The 23,584-nt window shown below is 53.8% G+C and overlaps 1 protein-coding gene and 1 long non-coding RNA gene across 2 annotated transcripts in view; one reads left to right on the top strand and one right to left on the bottom strand.

The window, feature by feature from the left end:
• The window catches only part of LOC102930774 (class I histocompatibility antigen, F10 alpha chain), a 1,343,638-nt gene that overhangs the window by 313,077 nt on the left and 1,006,977 nt on the right, over nucleotides 1-23,584 (bottom strand). The gene's annotated exons all lie outside the window — the stretch shown is intronic.
• The window catches only part of LOC119566052, a 302,951-nt gene that overhangs the window by 267,732 nt on the left and 11,635 nt on the right, over nucleotides 1-23,584 (top strand). The window contains exon 2 of the long non-coding RNA XR_005225032.2: nucleotides 16,159-16,232. This is a non-coding gene — a long non-coding RNA (uncharacterized LOC119566052). The remainder of the gene's footprint in view (nucleotides 1-16,158; nucleotides 16,233-23,584) is intronic.

Below are 23,584 nucleotides of genomic sequence, written 5' to 3'. Positions count from 1 at the left end.
ACACAGAGAATGGCCGACACCCTCTTTCCTGGCACCTGATGCCCTGGGCCCTTCCCCCCTGCAAGGTGAGAGCTAAAGGGTTGGAGGACAAAGGAATCAGGTGACCTCCTGGCTGGGGACAGGGACAAAGCCCAGGGGAGGTGGGGCTGGAGGGAGTTTCAGTTGGGGGCTGGCTGGAAGACATGGAGTGAAGGGCAGGTCGTGGTTGTCTGGCTCACTGCCCCCCAAAATGGACCCGGCTGAGGGGTCCTGTTCTCTGCACCTACAAGCTCTGTGTTAGACCATGTCCCTGTCGTCTAATAAAGCTCTGTTTTCCTGGCTGGCTGAGAGTCCCGTCTGACTGCGGAGTTGGGGGGCAGGACCCTCTGGCCCCCCCCAGGACCCCGCCTGGGCGGACTGGCTGTGGGAAGCGCAGGGAGGGGCAGAGGAGGCTGAAGGCTCCGAGGTCAGAGCCAGGAAGGTGGAGCCGGGGGAGCTGTGTGTCCTGCAGACAGGCTGCTCCCCGAGAGGAGACTTCCCCAGAGTCCTGCCTGGCTTCCTGGGGAGCAGTTCCAGAGCATCGCCCGGGGACCCCGGGACATCCTCCTCCTAGATGAAACCTTCTGCTGTGTGACGTGTTGTGTGTGTCATGTTGCATGTGTCGTGTGACGTGTTGTGTGTGTGACTTGTGTGTCGTTTTGTGTGTGTGAGACGTGTTTATGTGTGCGTGTTGTGGTCCATGTTGAGTGTGTGTGTGCCCTGTTGTATGCCGTGTTTTGTGCATGTGCCGTGTTGTGTGCCGTTTTGTGTGCATGTTGTGTGTGTCGGTGTCATGTGTTGTGTGAGATTTTTGTGTCTCGTGTCGTGTGCCTTTTTGTGTGTCGTGTGTCGGTGTCGTGTGTCATGTTGTCTGTGTGTGTGTCGGTGTCGTGTGTCGTGTTATCTGAGTGTGTGTCGTGTTGTGTGTGTGTGTGATATTTTGTGTGCGATGTTTTGTGCATCGTGTTGTGTGTGTGTGTCATGTTGTGTGCCATTTTGTGTGTCATATTGTGTGTGGGTGTCGGTGTCGTGTGTGATTTCTGTGTTACGTTGTCTTCTGTTTTGTGCGTCTTCGTGTGTGTGTGTGTGTGTCGGTGTCGTGTGTGATTTCTGTGTCACGTTGTCTGCCGTTTTTGCCTCATCTCTTGTGTGTGTGTGTGTGTATGTGTGTGTGTCGGTGTTGTGTGTGATTTTTGTGTGTCGTGTTGTGTGCTGTTTTGTGTGTCATTTTATTTGTGTGTCATGTTGTTTGTGTGTCGGTGTCCTGTGTTGTGTGTGTGTGAGAGACGTGTTTCTGTATGTGTGACGTGTTCTCTCTCTGTGTGTCGGTGTCGTGTTGTCTGTGTGTGTGTCAGTGTCGTCTGTCGTGTTTTGTGTGTGTGATGTTTTGTGTGTGATGTGTGTGTTGTCTTGGGTGGCCACACAGGGTAATGCACAAAGCATTCCTCTGATGGAGGAAGAGTGACACAACGTGGCCACTCAGGAGTAACACACAAACAATTCCCCCCCCCGCGAGCAACAGTGATGTATGTGGCCAATTCAGGTCATGCACAAACCATTTCCCTCACAGAGCAACAGTGACAGTGGGTGGCCACCGTTACGAATTATACCTGACAGGTCACGCACACAAGCTGCTGCGAATTATACCCGATAGGTCACGCACAGGAACTGCTGCGAATGATACCCGATTGGTCCCGCACAGGTCGAGTCTAGGCTTAGGCACATGAACGAAGTCCACAACGGCAGGGTTCCCAAAAATACTAAGCTTATTACGCTCGAGCGTGGTGCCCCCCTGCTCATCAGGAGGGGACCCCGCATGCAGGTTATACAAAGATTATAGACCTTTCAGCAAAGCACGTTGCCCTCGTGCATCGGAAACCTTAGCCAATAGACAAACCCTTCCCTTACCTACCACCTATCCCTGCTAGGTACATTCCCCGCGCTAAACCATGACTTCAACTACATTGCATGGTCCTAAAGCAATGCACCAGTAACTTTTCTTATCAGGATGGGAGGCCCACATCAAGGCCAGGAGGCAGGGAGTTAGGAACAGACAAAGAACAGAAACCGGGAGATAAAACAGGCTGGAGACAAGGGCGGGGGGCGGAGGATTTTCACAGGAATGCAGTATCTAAGAAACACTCCTCCTGGTGCATGATGTGCTTGCTTTTAGACAATGGTGGGCCCCAAACCAAAATGGAGTCACATATGCTAACTTTTCCTTCACACCACTCAGGGTAATGCACCAACAATTTCCCTTGTGGAGCAACAGTGACACCGGATGGCTAATCCAGGTATTGCACAAAGCATTTCCCTCATGGAGCAACAGTGACACTCGGTGGCCACTCAGGGTAATGCACAAAAAATTTCCCTAACGGAGCAACAGTGACACCGGGTGGCCAGTCAGTGTAATGCACAAATCGTTTCCCTCCTGGACCAAAAGTGACAGTGGGTGGCCAATTCAGGTCATGCTCAAATCATTTCCCTCATGGAGCAAGAGTGACACCGGGCGGCCCCTTGGAGTAACACACAAAGCATTTCCCTCACGGAGCACCAGTTGCACAAACTGAGTTTAATAATAATAATAATAAACAAAAAATAGTTTCACTAGAAAAGGTAGATTTTCAGTGATTATAAGGGATAGCAAACAGAAGAAGGCAGATTACTAAGCAAATACAAATACACACGCATACTAAGCCTAAGATCTTAAAGAGACTGGATTCAAGAAGTTATTTCCCATCCTAAATGTCTTTCGGCATCTTGAAGAGTTTCTGTAGCTTAGACTTCCCGTTGTTTCTCTTTACAGACTAGACTCCTGTCTTAGTCTGGACTTCCCCCTTCTCATTTCCTTTGTCTCTTCAGGTACTTTCAGCAGCCTTTCTACTGCCCTGTATGATTTTCGTCCGCTCCGACTTTTCCATGGCTCCCGAGACCTCACCTGTGGGAAAGCACACCTACCCGTGTCCTACAAAGGGAGGCGGCACCAGGAGAGCAGAGGAGAGAGAGACTGAGAAAGTTGGCCAACACACAAGAGAAGAGAGAAAAATATGGGAGGAAGGCAAGCAACTCACCAGCTGGAGTCATCCTCCTAGATGCCACCTTCTCCTGCGAAGGAGACACCGTTCCTGGCCAGAGAAATGAGCAGCCCCTGAAAATGGGGACCTTGTCTCTCTCCTAACCACAGCTGGTCAGGAACCTTTTCTTACAAACCCAGCCCCAGCTGATGGGGAGTCCCTACCTGGAGCCAGGCGGGCCGTGAGCAAAGCCTTAACCAAACCAGACACTTATCTCACGGACATTCGCGACTGCTCCGCTGCCAACTGGACGACTCCTGGCTGCATCAACAGTGTTCGCAGGCTCACCGCTCTCGCTCGCTTTCCATCCGATGAGGGGAGTCAACGGTTTGGACTAAACCCAGACCAAGGAGGAAAAACAAAGAAGTTACCATCTCAGTGGGCCACATCGCGTAGGCTATCATTATACAATGCTCCATTGGTGCTGGAAATCTTGCCTTCATCCGCGCATCCTGCCGCCCTCTTCCCTCCCGTCCACACCGGCCCCACGCGCCGCCCAGAGACCAAGTTCACCCCGCCCGTCCCCGCTCCGCTCTCGCACCCGCTGGGGGTCGTCTCGAGGGTTGTGATTTCGGTGTCGTGTCCTCTGCCGTCTTGTGTGTCGTGTGACGTGTCGTATGTCGGTGTCGTGGGTGTGTGAGATGTCGTGTGTGTCGGTGTGTGTGTCGTCTCTGTGTGTGTGAGACGTCGTGTGCCGGCGGGTGTGTGTGTCGGCGGGTATGGGCGGGTGTGTGTGTGGGTGTGTGTGGGCATGGGCGTGTGTTGTGTGTGGTGTGTGGTGTGTGTGTGGGCGTGTGTTTTGTTGTGTGTTGTGTGTGGGCGTGTGTGTGTGGGCGTCATGTTGTGTGTGGTGTGTGTGTGGGCGGGTGTGTTGTGTGTGTGGGCGTGTGTTGTGTGTGTGGGCATGTGTTGTGCGTGTGTTGTGTGGGCGTGTGTGGGCGTGTGGTGAGTGGGCGTGTGTGAATGAGGTCGTGTGTGTGTGTGTGTGAAACGTCATGTGTCGTGTGTGTCGGTGTTCTGTGTGAGACGTCGTGTGTGTGAGTCGCTATTGTGTATGAGACGTCGTGTGTGTGTCAGTGTCATCTGTGTCGTGTGTGTCAGTGTCGTGTGTCGGCGTGTGTGTAGTATGTGTGTGTCGGCGTGTGTGTGTGAGACGTCGTGTGTGAGAGATGTCGTGTGTCGGCGTGTGTGTGTGTCGGCATGTGTGTGTGTGTCGGCATGTGAGAGACGTCGTGTGTGTGTTGGCATGTGAGAGACGTTGTGTGTCGGCATGTGTGTGTGTGTGAGCGTGTGTGCGACATCATGTGTCATGTGTCTGTGTGTGGGCATGTGTTGTGTGTGTGTGTGTTGGCGTGTGTGAGAGATGTTGTTTGCCGTGCGTGTGTGTCGGCGTGTGTGAGAGACGTTTTTCTGTGTGTGAGACGTTGTGTGTCGTGTGTGTGTGAGACGTGGTTGTGTGTGTGTGTTGTCTTGAGTGTTTTGTTGAGTGTGAGACGTGTTGTGGGTCGTGTTGAGTGTGTGAGTGTGACGTGTTGTCGGTCGTGTTGTGTTGAGTGTGACATGTTGTGGGTCGTGTTGTGTTGAGTGGGTGTGTCTGTGATATGTTGTGGGTCGTGTGTGTGATGTTTTGTGCGTGATGCTTTCCATGTCGTGGTGTGTGTGTGTCTGTGTCGTGTGTTAATTTTGTGTGTCGTGTTGTGTGCCGTTTTGTGTCATCGTGTGTGTGTGACTTTCCACCTGCATCTCCAAACCTCAGATCTTCTCCTCCATCAGCTCGAGCAGACGGCATTTCATGCAGACAAAACTGGTACCAGGTCCCCCCTCCAGGATCATGGACATACGGGAGCTTCCACAGCCAGTCATCTGCATGGTGTCTTCCACGACATGAGTCACGCCCACTGCTGCCTCTGTGTCTGTCATCGCCTTCCCACCGAAATCCTGTTCATCTGGGAAACACAAACCACACCCAAACACCGCCCCCCACAGCAACAACAAACCCCCAACAAGCACCACAAGACAAACTCCCCCTCAGACTCCCCTGTTTACAGCCCTGTTTGCTGGCTCCTGTGCCACGGCCTGACTGGCTGGCTCCCTTCACAGGACCCCGAGTCAGAGAAGCCCCGGCCCCGAATCAGGGCTCAGCTTCTCCCCCAGCACAAAGCCCCCACAAGCCTCGACACATACACATAATACCAATACACAACCAAATACCAACACCTTCTCCTCCACACCATTCACAGCTGTTGGTCGGTCTTGGGGAAACCCTGGTGCACCAGCGGGGGCGGGTGTCTGACGGGGTGGGTGGGGTGGCGGGGGGCGGGGAGGGGGCCCAGCTGGGAGGTGGAGGGGTCTGTGTGGTGCGAGCTGTGGGAGGGTAGGGGATGGATTGGTGCTGTGGGAGGAGGAAAGGGGGGTTGTGGACAGGGGGCGATTGGGTTGTAGGGATGGGGACTGGGTCTGGGAGGGATGTGGGGGAGGGAGAGGCTATAGGGGACTTGGATCGGGGACTTGGGTCAATGGCATGGCTGTGGCTGTTGGGTTGGGAGGGGCAGCACCATGGCTGCCCCCAGGGGGACACAGCATGGCTGTGGGGGGCTGTAGGGAGGGGAGGGGTCTGTGGGGTGGGGCGGCTGCAGCCTGGCTTGGGGCGAGGAGGACAGTCGGGGGGGGGACTGTGGTGGGGCTCGGCCACACTGGGGCCTGGGGGCTGGTGGGGAGGGGCAGTGGGGTGGCAGCCGGCCATGGCTGTGGTTCGCTCTTGGGGCATCTCAGGTGGGGGGCCCCAGCGGGGGGACGGGGGGTCTGGCAGTGCCCCCGAGGAGACAAGGGGAGACCTGCCCCCAGGGAGCTGCTTCCGGGGCAGCCTGTGGGGAGCGGGGGGGCCCAGGCTGCTCCCAGCTGGGAGCTGCGAGTCCCTGCCCCGAGCAGAGGGAAGCTGCGGCAGCTCCCCGGGTTTGGGGGGCAGCGACACGTGGGGAGCGGGGGGGGAGCAAAAGGGGGACCGGGGGCTCTGAGCCGCTCCGCCCGGCCCCGAGCTCTGGAGAGCCCCCGGCCCCTCCCCTGCTGTCCCCCCCCACAGCCTCCGCTCCCGGCGCCGCGGGCCCATGCTCCGGGCAACGCGGGCAGGGGGCAGGGAGCAGGGGAGGAGTGGGGTAGAGGGCAGGGGAGTTCGGGGGGTGGTCAGGGGCTGGGGGGCAGATGGGGTCGGGGCGGTGAGAGGAGGGGAACAGGGGGTTAAATGCGGGCAGGAGGTCCCAGGGCGGTCAGGGAGAAGGGGTGGTTGGATGGGGCAGAGGGTCCGGGGGGCAGGCAGGAAGGAGAGGGGGGTTGGATGGGGTGGTGGGGGTCTGTTAGGGGTGGGGGGATCTGGGGGCAGTCAGGGGACAGAGAGCCGGGGGGTTGATGGGGCAAGGGTCCTGGGGGGCCCCTCAGGGAACAGAGGGGTTGGATGGGGCCGGAGGCCAGGGGCGGCCGTCAGGGGGCGAGAAGCGGGGGTCCGATGGGGTCGGGGGCCGGGCCATGCCTTGCTGTTTGAGGAGGCCCAGCCTCCCCTAACTGTCCCTCCCTACAATTTCTGAAACCCGATCTGGCATCAGGCCAAAGTTTGCCTGCCCCTGGCTTAGGGCCTGATTTATGCAAAGACCAATTGGGAGGGTGTGAACATTGCCCCATTTCTGAAACTGGAAACAGGTCACCGCAGAACTGCATCATGTTCGTGGGGGTGGAGGGGCAGAAGGAGAGGCCACACACGACACTCACTTCCTGGACACTACAGTGCTAATAAGCGATGGTCACATAAACACCACCCTATCCTGGACCGCTATGCTTACCTACATGCCTCCAGCTTTCATCCAGACCACATCACATGATCCGTTGTCTACAGCCAAGCTCTAAAATACCACCGCATTTGCTCCAATCCCTCAGACAGTGACAAACATCTCCAGGATCTCTATCAAGCATTCTTCAAACTACAATCCCCACCTGCTGAAAGGAAGAATACCCAGAAGTCACCTACTCCAGGACCCGCCCAACAAAGAAAGGAACAGAACGCCACCAGCCACCACCTTCAGCCCCCAACTAAAAGATCTCCAGGGCAGGATCAAGGATCTACAATCTATTCTGAAGGACGATCCCTCAATCTCACAGATCTTGGGAGACAGGCCGGTCCTCGCTTACGGACAGCCCCCCAACCTGAAGCAAATACTCACCAGCAACCACACAACTAAAACACTAACTCAGGAACCTATCCATGCAACAAACCCATTGCCAACTCTGTCCACATATCTAGCCTAGGGACACCATCCTCAGACCTAATCACATCAGCCACACCATCAAATGTGCCCAAATACATTTGTTAGTCTCTAAGGTGCCAGAACTACTCCTCGTTTTGTTTTTGTTTTTTGCTGATAGAGACTAACACGGCTCCCACTCTGAACTAAATGATTGCATCTCTCCCCAAAATCGATCTATAAGCACAAAGAACACCCTGGAGACCAGGCCTTTAAACGTTAGGAAACATCAGAGTTAAGGTGACGTGTACATACTTCGCGCAGTGCTGTTATGCATGTGTGTTATGATACAGACTCACAAGTGTGGCCTTGGGGTCAATTCCCTGCCCCCCACAGCATCAATTTCCTCCAGACTCCCAAGGGAAGTGGTGCTTCCTCCATCCCTTGATGAGATGCCTTTCTGGAGTCTGCTTTGGTCCAAAACTCGCTACTGCGCCATGCAGGAGGCCTGTGATGTGTAGGGGGGGCAGATGAGATGATCTAACAGTCTCTTCTGGCCTTCAAGTCTCCAAATCTCTGCAAAACCGAGTGCGGCACATTGAGCATCCTCTGATGGTTCCACGTGTGGCCTGCGTGAACCCTTGCACGACCACTGAGTGTGTGGGGGTGACCCAGGGGGAGCAGCTCAAACACGCACAGGAGCCGGCTCGGGGCAGGACATGAGCCCTGCAGGGCAGGGGTGGGGGTGGCAGTGACATCCCAAGGGCCTTTTGCAGCACTCAGCTGATTGGTGAAAGGAGGTTGGGAGGCGGTGACCTCACAGAGAGTCCACGACAACGGCCAGGGAGGACAGGCTGCAGGGCAGGGGGATCTCAGAGACCCCCGGGGCTTTGCTGCAGGGAGTCTCCTTCTTGAGGTGTCTCCTTGAGGACTGAGAGAGAATTCAGGGTCTCGTATGTGAGCGCGAGGTGGAGCCTCTCTGGAGTTTTCTCCTTTCCCACTGCTCATTGAGCGAGAAGACAGACGTCCCCGTGGAGAAGCTAAGAGCCCCAGAGAGGTTTGGTACCGAGGCAGCCTGATCCACCCGGTGCTGGCCAAATTCTCGGCACGGAAAACAGGAGGTTAAGGTGGGACAATTTTCCCCCAGCTAGGCCTTTGTCCCTTCGAGTCTTTGGGGTTTGACTTTTTTGGTTTCCCTTTTCCTGCTTCCCTCCCTCCAGTGGCGAGGAGGGGGCTGCTCTGTCGCCCTCATGGTGGGAGGCCTCCCAAAGAGATGGGACAGGAAGCGTGCTCTGAGAGTGATCCTCACCGGTGACCTGAGCCATCCCTGGGCCATCTGGGGAACCCTCAGCCCACCGCCAGAGTCTCCACGCTGATTGGCTGAGCAGGGGGTCTCGTGGCAGGGAGGAGACTCAGGACTTTGTTGTTCTCGTTTAAGGCCCAGCAAATAAGCCAGAACCAATCATCTGCTTGGTGAATTGTTCTCCTTCTCGCTGCTGATTGTCTCTGAGCCGTCCCTGGTTCTCGCTGGTGTTCTCGTGCTTCTAAAACACTTGCTGAAGAATCAGTGTGAATGGTTGTTGGTCTGTAGCTCATTCCAGGTCCCTTTATTCTGATCATTCAGTGTGTGAAACTCCAGACTGATGGTTCGTTTGAAAGTCAGGACACCCGGGTCCTGTTCCCAACTCTATCCCGACAGGTTGTGTGATGGAAGACAAGGCCCTTCACCTTTCTCTGCCTTTGTTTCTCCCTCTGTCAGTTGGGGAGAACAATCCTCTCACACCTGCCTCCCGGTTGGGGGAGGCTGGGGAGCTGTGGGGACCTGTTTGAGAGCGTCACTCGTAGCAGTGTATCGTAGGAGGTGTCCTATCGGGTTGCGTCATTCCAGAGGATGATGTCGTGCAGCAGAACCCCGTTTTCCCAACCTGGCATGACACAGATTTGCATGTGAACCGAACCAATGGTGCACACAGGTCCAGAAGCCGGCGATTTCTCCTTTGGCCGCTAGATGGCTATGCAGGCTCCCACTTCCCCCTTCTTTGGTCAGCGCAATGGGGGTTAGTCTCCCCAAAAAGAACGCCCGTCTCGCTTTGAACGTTCCTTGACGTGCACCCTGTGGACTGTCGGGATACGTGTCCAAAAGTTGCAGGGCTTGTTTCATGGTCTACACAACGACAACCTTTCTTCCTTCTTAGACGTGACGACCTTTTTGGTCAAGATCCTTGATTATTCGGGGACTTATCCCGGAACACCCAAAATATTTGGGACATAAGACTTGTCTGGAAGGGCGCACAGGGCTAAAGTGTTTTTTGCCATAGCAGGTTCCTTGTCGCAAGAATGACGTCCATCCCCCTTCCAAACAAGCCCCAAATGAGCTGTTACCAGAATTGCCCTTTACCTTGGAGTTCGCCCATTTGTTAGGATTACTCTTCTGGTGGGGGGAGATTCTGCAATTCTGTCAATGTGCTGCTTTTGTCACTTGTGTTTTCCTATGGAGCGCTACTCCTTCCTTCTGCAAGTTCCCTCCCAATGGAGCTACCCTGCAGGACCTCGGTTCCCCAGGGCTGGGGTCTTCCAGCCCCCAAATGTGATGAACATGAACAGACACACAGGCTCACACACATGAACGTAGCATGTCAGAGAGGACTGGGTCATCAGCACTCGCAAGCTGACCCCTGATGTGTCCCGGGACTCAGTGGGCTGGATCGAACAGCAATTTAAAGCTGGTCCCCTCATATGTCCTTGGACTGAGCGGGCTGGGCTGAGCAACACCTTAATCTGCCACCCTCCTCTGCCCCCAGGTTCAGCACCTCCCTATCCCCACCTTCACCCCACAACCATTCTGCTAGTAACCCACTTGCTGAGCAAACCCCCGAGGACTTTTGGGGCTGCAGGGATCTTTAGCTTGGGTACAAGGAGCGTTGCTGCAGAGTGCATGGAGAAGCCAAAAACACCCATGGAGGTGGGGTGGGGGGCTAGCAAACTATAACTGATCACAGGAGGCAGGGTCGGGAGGCTATTCCTAGAGAGAGACAGAGGCACAGAAAGAGACAGGTGGATCTCAGCACTCCTTGAAGCTGGAATCGATCAGGGTTCCCAGGGGGCCTTGGTAGCTGAGGGACCGGAGCGCTGGAGCCAAGCAGAGCCCCCAGCACAATCAGTCAGGAAAAGCGAATGAGGAGGACTTGTGGCACCTTAGAGACGAACCAATTTATCTGAGCATAAGCTTTCAGGGGCTAAAGCCCACTTCATCAGATGCATGCAGGGGAAAATACAGCAGGAAGATATAGATATAGATATATCGATACAGAGAAGACGAGAAAATGGGGGTTGCCATAGCAACTCTTAACGAGACCAATCGATGAAGGTGGGCTGTTAGCAGCAGGAGAAACAAACTTTTGTTGTGATAATCAGGCTAATCCGGGGGGACTAAAACTGCAGGGCAGAGAGACCAGTAAGTGTTGGGGGGTCCCGATCCAGTCCCCAGCTTCTAGCCGCCCACCCCCTTAAGGCTGCCATTGCTGGGAGCCCCCTCCATCTGCAACTTCAACTTGTAAAGATTGTAGATAAAACGTGTACAGCTGGGTGCCTTAGGGCAAAAACTTACACACAGGTACATCAAATACGTTATGAAAGAAAACATGCAAAAGAAACCACAGTGGGTAAAACCAGGGAACAAAAGCCTGAGCAGCCAAAACCCCAGCCAGCTGTTGCTCCCACAAAGAGGGAAGAGTTACAATATCTCCTCCTTCACATTTCTCCTAGGAACTACCAGGGCCTGATGAAATTGGGGCAGATTGAAAAGTGTGAAAATATTTTTGAAAAGAAAAAACATCCACAACTTGATTCCATTTTATTGACAGCATCATTATTGGTACTCGCCTGGCTTGCCTTCTCTGGCAGAAGAGAGGCAGACAGAGGAGGATGAGGACCACCAGCTGTGCCCCCACAAGACTGGGCTCTGGGCCAATCCTCCAGATATCTGAGACCCGCATCCTTCCCCAGATCAACCGCCTTCAAAGTGGACCAGACCCACATCCCTCCCCAGAATGACCATCCGTGACCTGGGCAGCGCAGCCAGCTCAGCCAGGAAGGAGAACTCTTGAAACTTTCTTTGGCTTTTCATCTCCCTGTTCTTCCCCTAATTGTTGGGGGCTGAAAATACCCGGCCGTGGGAAGCGAAGAGGCAGGCCCTGGATTCTACCTCTCGGGAGCCCACAGCTCACCCCCAGACGGTCGCCTACGGCCTGGTGACACGCTAGAAGGGCCATTTGCAAGTGGTTCAATTTTCCAGCTCGATTTGGCTGTTGGTTTCTGGCCCAAAATTGGGAGGCCTGACAGCGTCAGCACTGGGCAAATGTGGCTCGTTGCTGGAAGAGTCTGATTCTCACGTCGTCTTCTCCCTTCCGAGGGATCCTCCGCGTCTCTCAGCAGCTCCTGGGGTCCCCAGCCGCTGTCACCCCAGCCAGGTGGCAGACTGACGGCAGGGCAAGAAAGCTGACGCCGAACCCTCTTTGCTGTTGGCCTCCGGGACATCGCAATCAGCTTGTGCAGAAACACACACAGACCCCACCCAGAGCACATCGCACGTCACACACACAACACGTCCTGCGTCGCACATCACACACACAAAACATTGCACGCCGCACACACAATACGTAGCACGTTGCACGTTGCACATCGCACATACAAACATAAGACATCGCACCTCACACTTCACATGTGCCTCTTCTTGTTTGCCGTCTTGAGTGTGTGTGTGATGTTGTGTTTGTGATGTCATGTGACGTGGTGTATGTGACGTGGTGTATGTGTGTGTGTGTGTGTGTGAGATGTGTTGGGTGTGTCGTGTTGTGTGTCATGTTGTATGTGTTTGTGTCTATCTGTGTGACGTGTTGTGTGTCGTGTTGTGTGTGTGTGTGACGTGTGTGTTTAATGTTGTGCGTGTGTGAGAGACCTGGTTGTGTGTGTGTGATGTGTTGTATTTGTGATGCGTTGTGTGTTTGTTTGTGTGACGTGTGACGTGTTGTGTGTGCGATGTGTGACGTACAACATGTGTGTGCGACATTCGACATTTTTGTGTGTGACCTGCGGCACGCGACATGTTGTGTGTTCGACGTGTGGCATGCAACATGCGACGTATGACATCCTGAGTGTACGTTCGACGTGCACCGTGTTGTGTGTCCGACATTCGACGTGTTGTGTGTGTGACATGTGATGCACGACGTGTTGTGTGTGCAGGTGTGACGTGCAATGTGCGACGTGCGATGTGCAAAGTGTTTGTGCGACGTGCAGCGTGTGATGTGTTGTGTGTGTGACATGTTGTGTGTCATGTGTGTGTTACATGTTGTGTTGTGTGTGTCATATTGTGTGTGACTGTGTGAGACGGGTTCTATGTCATTTTGTGTGTGTGTGAGATATGTGTTTGTGTGTGTGATGTGTTGTGTGCCATGTTGTGTGTCACATGTGTGTTTGTGTGTGACGTGTTTCTGTGTGTGTGTCGTGAGACTTGCGTGTATGTGTGCATGTGATGTGTTGTGTGTATCCGTGCAATGTGCAACATGTTGTGTGGGACATGCGATTTGTTTCTATGTGTGTGTCCTGTTCTGTGTGTGTCGTGTTGTGTTATGTGTGTGTGTGAGACGGGTTGTGTGTCATGTTGTGTGTGTGAAATGTTTTTGTGTGTTTGTGTCATGTTCTGTGTGTCGTGTTATGTGTATGTGTGTGACGGGTTTTGTGTGTGTGTGACGGGTTGTGTGTCATGTTGTGTGTGTGTTGTATGTGGTCTAGAGTGTTGTATGGATTGTGTGTGGTTGTGTGTTTGTGGTGACATGTGACGTGGTGTGTGGGTGTGGGTGTGTGAGACGTGTTTTGTGTAGTGTGTGTGTGACGTGCTGTGTTTCTGTCTTTGGTGTGGTGTTTGTGTGCGTGATGTGTTGTGTGTGATGTGTGTGTGTTGTATTGTGGGCCGTTTTGTGTGTCGTGTTCAGTGTGTGTATGGTGTGGTGTGTGTGGTGTCATGTTATGTGTTTTGTGTGACGTGTGTGTAGTGTGTGTGTCATGTTGTGTGTCGTCTTGTGTGTGTTTGTGTGTGTGACACATTGTGTAACGTGTTGTGTGTGTGGTGTGTGTTGCATTCTGTGTGTGTAGTGTGTCTAGAGTGTTGTGTTGAGTGTGTGTGATGTGTTGTGTGTCATGTTGAGTGTGTGTGTCTCCGTGTGAGTGTCTGTGATGTGTTGTCTGTCCAGTTGTGTGCCTGTGTTGTGTTGTGTGCCGTTTTGTGTGTTGTGCTGTGTATGTGACTTGTTGTGTGTTGTGTTGTGTGTGTTTCTGTATGTGTGACATGTGTATAGTGTTTTCTCTCTGTGTGATGTGGTGTGTGTCGTATTGTGTGTGTGTGAGGCGTGTTTGTGAGTGTGAGGTGCGAGGTGCTGTGCGTGCGACGCGCAACATTTTGTGTGTGTCCGTGCTGTGTGCGATGTGCATCATGCGACAGGCAACGTGTTGTGTGTGTGCGTGCGACGTGCAATGTTTTGTGTGTGTGCGTGCTACACGCAGCATGCTGTGCGTGTGACGTGAGACGTGTGTGACGTGCTACACGTGACGTGTTGTGCGTGTGGTGTACAATGTGCTCTGTGCGTGCGACACACACCACATCACACACAACACGTCTCATGACACCACAACCACACAACACACACTCAGCATGACACACAAAATGGCACACAACTCAACACACACACAACACGACACACAACACGTCACACAACACTACACACACACACACCACACTACACACACACCACGAAACACAACACAGCACACACACACTGAACACAAGACTCTGCACGACACACAGCACACACACAAGACATCACACACACAAACGTGTCTCACACACACATGTGGGCAAACGTGGCTGGTTGCTGTCAGGGTCTGCGTCTCCCTGCGGGTCCAGGGGCCTGGCTGCAGCTCCCGCCCCAGCCCTCCCCCCCGGGGGCGTTTGCTGCTGCCCCTTCCCGTGTCCCGGCCCCTCCGGCCTGGGTGTGTGGCTGGTGGCTGGTCTGTGGAAACGCCTGTGGGATGCGGCTTCCTTCGAGTTCCCAAAGGGTTTGTCGGAGTCGGGCACGAGTCTCCTTTACCGTGCGAGAGATCCCGGCGTCACCTTTCCACCACGTCCTTGCCAAGGCTCCGTGCGCAGCTGAGCCGGGAGGGTTTTTTCACCTGTGTTTTTCTCCACCATCCTGCCTGCAGAGGGAGAGCTGCATTCGGGTCTGACTGTGGTGTGTTGGTCAAGGTGTCGGATTCTCACTTGGGGCGGGAGAGAGTGCGGAGAAGACCTTGGAAAGGTGAAGTCGGGGGCAGGACTTTTCCGGTGCCTGTTTTTGTGGGGGTTCGTTGAATGTTGTTTTTTGCTGAAATGGAGAGAAAGGTTGTTGGCTTTTCGGCCTGAAGGCTTGTTCTGTCCAGCAGCCCAAACTGCCAGCCTTGTTTCACCTGTTTAATATTGGACAGGGACAGGGTCACGTTAGCACCTTTGACTCTTTTGGAGCCCCTTGAGTCTATTGAAATGACCACAAAAGTTCCCACCCCCTGTGTGAGTAGCATGTGGGACTGAGCCTCTTTTTTCCTTTCTCCCCTCTCGGATGTCAGAAGCACCCTAGACATGTGCATGGCTCCTTCCCCTTCACATGGCATGATAGTGGGCACAGGCTGAGAGAAAACAACTATCCCCGGGCCAAGTGCAAAGTGGGGAGGGTGACTGGTGGGGTCGGACTCTCCTTTGGGTTATTACAAACCCGGGGTTCCTGCATTTCCTCCAAAACAAAACCTGTTTTCTAAATCGCTTCTCTGCTAAGGCTGCGTCTACACTCCCCCTTGTGTCGGTAGAACGTATGTCGCTCAGGGGTGTGAAGAAGCCACCCCCCGAGTGAGACAAGTTACACCGACCTAAGTGCTGGTGTGGACAGTGCTCTGTCATTGATTTCCCTGCAGTAATAGGCTTCATCTCTCGCTCTGCAGAGCCAAGCGTCTCAAAGCCTTTCAAGGAATCCTCAGGTGCTTCAGGGGTGTCTGTGCTGAGGACAGCTGAATTAATGTGAACTGGCTGAGGCTTGGTTTTTCTCAGCTCAGGGCCCTGATTTGTCTGATGCTCTGGGTAGTTCCCCTGATCACACTTCCTCCGGCTCTTCCTTGAGAGGAGATTTCTCATGGGAATTACGCGGAGAGGAATGATCCTGGGGAAGTCAGTGCCGAGCCTCCCAAATCTGCCCCTTTGTCTTTCTTTAATGAACAGATGGAAGATCAAAGCATTGTATTCAATCCTTGAAGTGTCCATCCCATTTCTGTGCACACTGGACTTGAAAAGTTGTCCTTCTTCGTCTGTACCCCACACGTGTCCATTTGAAATCAAAAGATGCATAATGAGCCATGGGCTACTTCCCTATGACACAGAGGGTCACAAACAAGGTAGTGAAGAGGACAGATTACTAAGTAATCACAGTGGGTTTCAGCCCCGTAGGATCACCTGGAAGGATTTTTCCTTCCTTTCAAAAGGGCAGAACCCAAACCCCATTCAGAAGATGCAGGGAATCTTACAGTAAATTCTTCCCACATGGTCCCCTTTGTAAAGCCAGTCTGTCAGAGCTTGCCTTAGCACAAGAAAATAACACCAGGCAGTGGTAAGCACACAAACAAGACTTTATTTACGAGAGGGAAAAGGACTCGGCTAGGCTAGAGAAGGGGTGGATTAACAAAACTTGAACTCTGGAAGTGCTCCAGTCTCCCAAACAATTACACCCAGGAGGTCATGTTGATGTTCTCTCTCCCTTCTCTTGCAGGGACAGCGATGGACGGCTGCTGCTCTCTTGACATTGGACGTCAGGGAGGGACTCCATGATGGACACAGGAATGGGTGAGTAGACCTAACTAAAAACCCTCCCTATCCCTCTTTGCGTCGTCTCTGCCTGGATGTTAGACCCTATCTACGCGGATTCAATCCGTGCGTGGGAGTGTGCTTCCCAACCCAAACTAATCTAGCAAATGGCTAAAGGTCACCAGATTCTTTTCCCAAGTCCAAGATGGCCACCTGACAGATAACCCAAAAGGTACATGCCTTTCTTCCCTTCTTTTACGCAAGTTTGGCAGGGGCAACCAGCATTTTACACACCTGGAGACTGGATTTGACCAATCAGGGGACGTTGCGGGGCAGGGTGACCCATGCAGAAGGGGGTTGTATATCCCCTCTGAGAACGCCTCCCTGTGTCCTCTACCAATTGAAGTGGGCGTCAGCCCCGTAGGACCACCCCGAGAGGGGATTTGACCAAATAAGGGAAGTGCTGCAGTGGAGTGACCTGCCCGCAACAGGATCCCGTGGTCCCTCTAAAACGTCCCCACACCACCCTCTAGCAGTTGGCGAGGGTTTCACTCCCACCTTAGGCCATCTCACAAGGGAAAAGTGTACCAATCAGAACAGGTATAGCCCGAAGGTCTAGGCCACGATTTCTGCAAAAGACATCCTTGGAACGAGATGGCCTTTCCCACACACTGTTATGTTGCGGCTTCCAGGGCATTGCTGCCAGCCACGCAAACATGGAGCTCCAGAGATCGGCGGCTTTTGGCCTAGACCTTCGGGCACTGCCTATTCTGATCGTTACGTTTCCCTTCTGGGATGGCCTAAAGGGTGTGTGCGAAACCCTGACCGATTAGTAGATGGGTCACTCTGCCCAAGAACTTCCCTCATTGCTCATATCCATTCCTGGGGCAGATCGATGGAGATAAAACACGCCCAGATTGGTAGAGGAGTGGGAGGAGCTCTTAGAAGGGTCAGGTGCAACTCCATGCTTCCACTCAAGTTTGCATCTTGACCACAAAAGTCTTATGTCATGGGGTCAGTCTCATGGTGACAGATGAGTGATGCCTTAGGGATGAAGGGGCGAGGTCCCATGGTTGAAATCAAATAACTGCCCCTTGGCCTCAGGGTGGTTTGGCCTAATGGCCAGTGTCAAAATGGCTGCCCTACCACTCAGCGCTGTGTGGCGCAACGGCCAGAGAGTCCATGCAGCCGCCCTCTCTGTCGGGGCTTTGTAGTCCAACAGCTGGAGTCCACACGGCTGTCCTGTCTCTCATGCCTCTGTGGCCCGATGGCTACAGACAATATGGTTGCTCTCTCCCTCAGTGCTTTGTGGCCCAAGGGCCAGAGGCAATATAGCTGTCCTTCACTGCAGGGCTGTTTGGCTGAGAGTTCAGAGACAAGATGGTTGCCCCTCCTCTTGGGGCTGTGCAGTCTAGTGGCACACTGGGGACATGGGCAGCCACCCAAGGATGGATGGCGGCCACGGCAGGGGGACCCAGGCCCTGGTTACTCCACCGGGTCCTAGCCCAGGGCCTCGTCCGTGGCCAATATGTTTGCCATTGAGTCAGTGAGAATCCAACACTCGGCATGACAAGAGCTAGTTCACCCAGGTTACTTCCTATGAGATGTCTCTGGGCTCCCGGCGTGGGAAACTCCGAGAGAGTCTGATCTCCCTTGCATGTCTGCAGGCCCCCGGGGACGCGGCTGGGTCTCGGAGCCTCGGGGCTCTGCAGTCAGGGGCTTCAGCTGCTTCTGGACTGGAGCTTACAGTGTGTATCCTCCATTTTCGACAGTCTGCCTAGCCTGAGCTGAGCTGCTCCTTTCACACTGGTTCTTCAGTTGGAACATGTCTGGCGGGGCTGGGGAGGGGCTTGGCTTCCTCCGCCTAGACTATGGGGTTCTGTGTGGCTGGTTCAGCCCGGCACATGCTGCTCGGCCTCTTCTGTCTCCTCCTTCCCATGCAAAGCTGCTTTGCTGTCTCACAAGAGATGGGATCAGTGGTGGGCTCAGTTGGCTCCTGTTGGCCTCTCGATGTCTGGAAGAGGGAGAAAGGGCAGGAACCCAAATGAGAAGAACAAAACCTTCAAGCAGGGTAGTTTTCCACGGCACAACCCCACCCGACTTTGCTAATGCTCATTTGCAACTTCCCTGAGAGCTGGCATTTCTTCAAGAGAGCACCCAACCTCATGCAACCTCCGCTCCCCTGTGGGCTGGCAATGGTAAGAGGGAGTCTGGGAGAATTTCTCCTCTCTCCGCCTGGCTCTGATGAGTGAGGGAATCACATGCGAGAAGCTGTGTGAATGTAGGGCTTTATACAGTGTTGTGAGATGTCCTACATGGTGCCCAAAGGTGGGGTTGTCCTGCCTCTGCAGTAACGTCCTTCTAGTGAGAGACATTTCAGAGATCAGCTACAGGGTTCTACCCTGTAACAGTGTGTGGAAATGGGGCAGAAGTGGGACAATGGTGCACACACGAAAGGAGTAGAGCTAACGGGGGCCCCGTGCTGCAGTCACTAAAGCCCCAGTGTGCTGCGTTCTGGCCGGGCCCCTGCCAGTCACATCACCGCGACAAGCACTGCACTGGGAACCTGTGTCCCGGGGGCTGATCTTGCCTGTAGGCTCCACTCCCACACAGCTCCCATTGGCCGGGAATCTTTAATCCGGGCCTTGCCCTACTCCCCAGCCTGTTCCAGTCCTGCTCTTGACTCCTGACTCCGGCTCCAACCCTTGGCTCCCCTCGACTCGTCCGCCACGACTCTGAGTACGAGGCCCCAGCGCCACTGCTCCAACCACTGGGCCCAACCAGCCGTGCTTTGGCTTCTGACACCAGCGATATGGAGGAGTCGTTCACCTCACTGCTTTCCATGTGTATGGCCCTGCCTTGGTCAGCGCTGGTTTTCATCTGCCATGGTGCTGCCCAGTGACATGGCTTTCTTCGATCCCTTTGAACTTCTTCCAAGTCTTCTCTAGGCATGACTAATCTACATAATTTTGTGTCATTTGCTGATATCCACCTCATTTTTCATCCCCAGTTCCAAACATAAAGGCCACACTGGGTCAGACCAAAGGTCCATCTAGCCCAGTATCCTGTCTTCCGATAGTGGCCAATGCCAGGTGCCCCAGAGGGAATGAAGGGACAGGCAGTCATCTAGTGATCAGTCCCCTGTCCCCCATTCTCAGCTTCTGGCAAACAGAGGCTCGGGACACCAAAAAGTTGAGAAGCGTCTGTTGTATTTACCATAGCAGGACAAAGAGCTCTTCAGTGTCGGTCCTGGTTCCCTAGTCAAATGCAGGACCCGACACGAGATTTCCAAGCTTCTGCAACCATTTATAATATCTGTTGAGGATGTACCACGTGGTCCTGTCCGATTTCAAAGGCACTTCGTGAAAAGCTGAAACCAAGAGGAAATGGGTTGAAAACCCCATGGTGCTGATGTGACTGGTACCTAGGAAACCTCCACTTCCGATGGCCATTGCCCCCTGCTATTAGCTCCCCAATATTCTAAGAGCACAAGAAGAACAACTCGGCTCCTCCCAAAATAGCCCTGGACAGAGAGGAGACCCCATTCTTGCATAACTTCCCCCTCTGCCGGCGAACACCCACCCACCCACCCACCCACACACACACACAGAGGCACTTGTTCTTTGGATGGAACAGGAAAGTGACAGCAGCAGCCACGTTAAACCATCCAACATTTAGGCCAAGATTCACAAAGGGATTTAGGCTCCTAACATCTCCTGAAATCCTTTGTGGCCCTGTGCCTTCATTCCTGAAGAGCTCACAGGGAAAAGTGTTTCCCATGTGCCCTGATGGGATTTCTTAGGAGCTGATAACCAATCTCAGAGTTAAGTTCCCTGGCCTGCAATCACTCCATTCCAGGGAGGGCAGGTGATGAATCTTTCCCTACAGAGGGTAATCGTCATTAGCATCATCATCAGATGACCTTCTGGGGTCCCTTCCAACCCTGATATTCTATGATTCTATGATCCTTAATAACAACAGCCCTTTTCAATTCGGTCAGGCCTTCCTTTAGAGACTTTCTGACCTTGATGAAGACAGTCTCCCCACACAGCTCTAAGGCTACGTCTACACTAGGAGCTAAGGATGGAATTCCCCTGCTCCCGTGCACAGATTGTGGGACCTCGATGAAAGCTCGCGTGACCATCCTTCTTCCTTCAACGCTGTCCTTAGACTGAGGGGGACACATTCAAAGCTGTGTTCAGGCCCTGTGCTGCACCCCTGTACTTCCCACAGAGGCCCAAACACACAGAGGTATTTCCTTACCTTCATACAGGCGGGAGATGCCATCTTCATTCACTGTTTCAGACTACAAATCGCAGTAATGGTGGATAGTATTTCCTAGACTTACAATGAATACAATGGCTCTCATGGCTTTTCAAATCCTTCGCTGAAAACTCCTAATGATGCAGCCATTCCCCCAAGACAGCCCTTGGGAAATTCCATACATTCCTTACATCTGTTCACAAAGCACATTTGAGAAAGCATCAGACGCCCAGAAGTTACTGAGAGGCTGATTTCCAAAGTAGATTGAATTCACATCATGCTGGATTCCCCTAGCCGCAGCCAAAGAGTTGTTGTGGGCAGGGGAAGTTGTTGCAGTCAATGCAGTAAAGTTGCTTCCTTCATCTTGGAATACATGTTAATTTTCTCACACACACACACGCAGTTTTAGGATTCTGGTGCTGTCGGAGGGAACAGAGCAGCCGTCTAGAAAAGGCCTTTGAAGGAAGCATTTAAAAAAGATCAAGTGAATTTGCTCTGCTTACCAATGAATCGGGCTGCAGAATGTCTTATTGCTGTCTGTGAGCTTTCCAGGTACTGTAACCCTGGAACAGGAATTTGGGGATTTGGCTCTCGTTGTTCTGCATCTAGGAAGAAAGAAGGAAGAAATGCACAATATAGAAATGACATGTTCTTTCCACAGTGAATAGTCCAGGAAAGCCAAGGCATATAACCAGGCCATGGCAACCGTCAATATGAACCCATACACCAGAGCAGCACCTCTCTGAAGTTCCTATTGTGTTCTCCAGAACCTCAGCTTTCATTTGAGAAGACAAAAGTTTGGAGTTCGGAAAGTTGTGGAGAAAAATGTCAACAATGTGAACGGATTGTAACTCCTGCCAAAATGAGCCAGCAGAGAGCCTGGGAAGGAGTCCTGCAACCCAACCGAAGCGGATGGGTACTCAGGGTGTGGGGTTAGAAAGGTCTTCCTCAAGTTGCCATTCAGCACTCTCAAGGCACAAGGAATTCACCTACCAAGCAGATCCAGACACACTTCAAGAGCTGTGAGGAGCCATCCCAGGCCATGCTGCGGAAGAGCGTCTTCAAATGAGCCCACCTGAGGAAGACTGCGCAGCGGAAGAGCGTCAGTTTACATGACTGCAAGAGAAGAGGAGACCAAGAGGGTTCTCCCTGAGAGAGGGATAGTCTGGGGGACATGGAACCTTCCCCGTCCCTTGTTCTCCTGCTTTTCCTGCCAGTGGAGATTCCTGTAATTTGTTCTCCACAGGAGTGTGCTGAGGAGAGGAAAGGGAGAGTTGGCTGGAGAGAACCAGAGCCTTCCCGTCCTTTGGTTTGTGGCGGTTCCCCCGGGTCCCACACTTCGGAGGGCCCCACACCTCAGGGGGACTCAGGACCTGGGCCGTGCCGGGGCCAGCAGCAGTACTCCCGGCCCCGCTACGCTACGCCCTGCCTCGCTGGCTCCTAGTGTCGCTCGGGAGAGGAGGGGCTGGGGGCTTGCGGGAAGGGGAGGAATGGGGGAGGGGCGGGGAGCGGAGCAGGGCCAGGAAGAGGTGTGGGGCCTGGGGTGGAATGTGGGGTTTGTCCGGGGCCCTGTGCCCTTCTATGGATGGCCCTGGAAAGAATCACAAGAGATCTCCACAGCTCAGTCCTTCTGCGCAAACATACTGTAGGAGACCATGAGTCAGCTTTGGGATCCCAAAGAGTCTGACCAAAGGAGCCCCCAGATCAGGCTTCCTTCCACATCCCAGTTGGCCCAAGGAAAGAGGGCAATGTCCAGTGAATGTTGGGAAGATAGGAGCTGGAGAAGTTCTCTCTGGATCTCCAGGGAAGACAAGGCAGATGCACCTACTTTCCAGAAGTCTGTGTGCATATATCAGCTCCCTGAGCCAAAGGGGCACGTACAGATCTATGCTCCTTTTCCTTTGCTGTCTCTTGTTGTGAGCCTTGGGATGCAGCAGCCCAAAGGCCTGAGGCCTGTCTTTGCAAAAGAGAGTCAGGACTCTTTCCCAGAAGAAGGCTTTTCTTCCAAATTGTGCTGTGAGGATGGATGAGGTACTAGGCTCCAGCATGGAGTGAAGCAGGGAGGAGAAGACTCCACTTGGGCAAGGGGCTCTGGCGATGAATGGAGTGGGGGCCCCAGGGGATCCTGGCTCTTTGCTCTTAAGGCAATAATGACCATGGCACTTACCAGTGTCACACTCTCATCCTGGTCTTCAAGATGCAGCATCAGCGGGAGCAAGCAGTTGATGATTTCCTGCTGCACGATGTGTTTGTCGGGGTCCTGCACCCTGCTCACCACGTTGTCAAGCAGTAAAATGGCAGCTGAGCGCACACTGCCCTTCTCCTGGCAACGACACACAGGGGGTGGGGATGCCCGGTTAAAGCCAGGCAGCATCAGAGCATAGCGCGACAGAGTCGTAATGCGCACGCTGCTCCGGTTCCCGCTGTGTGAACTAACTTGGCTGGCGGGAGCAGGAAGGCCACCAGGCCAGCGCCATAGACAGCTTGTGCAGAGCCTGATACACTATGCGGGACAGTGCAGCCCCAGGGTGTCCCGGAGGCAGTTTCTGTCTGGAGAGCACAGAATCCGAGAAGATGAGGGGAGAGGGCGGGAAGGCTGCTGGAGAGTGGTGTGGGGAAGGGGAGAAGCAGCTGCTGGAGCCTGGCAGGGACTGGCTGCTCCAAAAGACAGCATTTCTTTTGCTCTTGGGTGCCCCTGAGAGCCGGGCCATTCCTGACCCACCTCTTTCCTGCTGAGAATCTCCACCTCTTTGGGGGCCTGTGTTCTCCAGACAGCTGGTCATCTGCCCAGGGCCAGGCCCCCTCTCCCCCAGTCCAGGCTGCAGCAGGGGCTGGGAGCATGGCGCTGAGGCTGAGCTTTGGCGAGAAGAGCTCTGACAGGGAGGGTGGCTCAGCAGGAGATTCCCCACCCATGGCGGGGGCACTCCTTGGAGGCTCCATGGCAGGCCTGAGGGGCGGGAGGAAGGGGATGGGGAGAGAGAGACAAGGGCATCAGAGACAGGTGGAGGGGGGGAGTGGGCTTCTTCTGGGGGTTCCAAGCCTTACGACATCAATGAAGGGGCGAAGGCTGACTGCAATGTCCTGGGAGATGGAGCCAAGCCCCTCGCTGTTGAGGAGGTAGATGATGT

This window comes from Chelonia mydas, chromosome 4 (genome assembly GCF_015237465.2).
Source record: "Chelonia mydas isolate rCheMyd1 chromosome 4, rCheMyd1.pri.v2, whole genome shotgun sequence".
NCBI lineage: Eukaryota > Metazoa > Chordata > Testudines > Cheloniidae > Chelonia > Chelonia mydas.
The sequence above is the reverse complement of the archived record's forward strand: the minus strand, read 5'-3'. Positions and strand labels throughout refer to the sequence as shown.